The sequence below is a fragment of the Terrapene carolina genome, unplaced genomic scaffold, assembly GCF_002925995.2.
Source record: "Terrapene carolina triunguis isolate 2854851 unplaced genomic scaffold, T_m_triunguis-2.0 Scaffold236, whole genome shotgun sequence".
In the NCBI taxonomy this organism is placed as follows: Eukaryota; Metazoa; Chordata; order Testudines; family Emydidae; genus Terrapene; species Terrapene triunguis.
The window spans coordinates 7,330,303-7,331,956 of NW_020664587.1; positions in this window are offsets into that span (position 1 = coordinate 7,330,303).

Genomic DNA, 1,654 nt, shown 5'->3' on the forward strand with positions numbered 1-1,654 from the left:
GATGGCTTCCCCAACAGGTTTGGCAGCCGCTGCCGGAGTGCATCTCTGCCTGTTTTTCATTCTCTGTGGAGGCACTTCAACCACCACAAGGCCTGTGCTCTCTTGTGGGAAGTAAATGCAAGCAACCACGCTGAGCACACATCGCACAGTGCTGCTGGAGTTGGCGTCCCAGCTACAGGGGGGCACCAATACATGCTCCTCTGGGATCTTGCTTGAGTTTTGGTTTGCAGGTAAGTGGCAGGAGAAACTCCTGAGATCAGCAGCAGGCTATAGCCCATCCCTGGGTGGAGAAACCTTAAAGAACCCCAAACTCTAAGGTATAGACATTGTTTTTGAAGGTTAATGGGAACTTGGCAGATCAATGAACGATGAGCACAGACTAACAAAAGCCTGAGATCCATTGAGAGAATTATAAGATATTTAGTAGGTAAGTTTGGTAACACCTGTCACTAGTTGAATAAATGGAAAACTTCCAACTACACACAGATGCTTCCTGGCTCCATCCCCTGCAATCCATACTCCCTCCACCTCCAAACTGCTAGGGCTCTTCCAGGGGGTGAGGAATCTGGCTGACTCATGATGTTTAGGGTTTGAGGTGGGAGGAAAACAATCTGTACCTTTAGGAAGCCCTTATTTACCATCTTCCTCCAACCCACTCCTCCCCACACACACCATATGCTGGCTTCATGTCAGTGCAATTATGTTCTGCAGAAAGGAGGCTCAACTGAAGATCCCTTCAGCTTTATGATGACCTGATTGCAAGAGGTGCCAGATACCTACAACTCCCATCAAAATCAACATTGCAAGGCTGTGATATTGCAAACAGCCATGTTTGCTCTCTTGGGAAATGCTGTAGTCTCTATGGTGGAGGCTCGTTTGTAATACTCAATTTTATTAACAATACCTATGCATTAAACATTAAGGGCCCGATCTTGCAAACACATAAGCCCCCATCCAGCAGACCTCAGGGCGGACGTGTGCAGGTGGACCTTCAGGGTTGCAGGATTATTCCCATCTGTGTGGGTCGGACTGCAGGATTGGGGCTTACATTATTTCTTTTAAAAGTGACAATAGTTTTGCATTAAACATTATTGTTTATTAAAATTGCAATTCCACTAAAATGTCATGATTTTACTTTTATTGGACCAGCATCTCTGAGTACGTTTCCCAGACCTGAAGAAGAGCTCTGTAGGGCTCGAAAGCTCATCTCTCTCACCAGCAGAAGTTGATCCAATAAAGGATATTACCTCACCCACCTTGTCATTCTAATATCCTGGGACTGACATGGCTACACCAACGCTGCATTCAATGATTTTACTTAAAAGTTTAAATTATTTTTTCATTTAAAGATAAAACATGTTTAAGTGCTAAAAGTTAATTAACATTATCATCCCTTTTAATTGGAACCTGGATCTCATTAAAGGGGACCCTGTCCCTTTAAGAGATCCCAGCCACGGACTACTCCCAAGTGAATTCCCCCTTTCACCTGCATTAACTAAGTACTGCCGGCAGGTGGCGCTGTCGACGCTCCTAGGTCCTCCAGCGGCCCGCCATGCGCCGCGCTTCCTCTCTCGCCATTGTGCCTCGGAGTGGAGCGCGCGCTGCCCCTCGTGACGCCTGTACGGTGTCAGCTCGAGGCAGGCGGCCCCGGCCA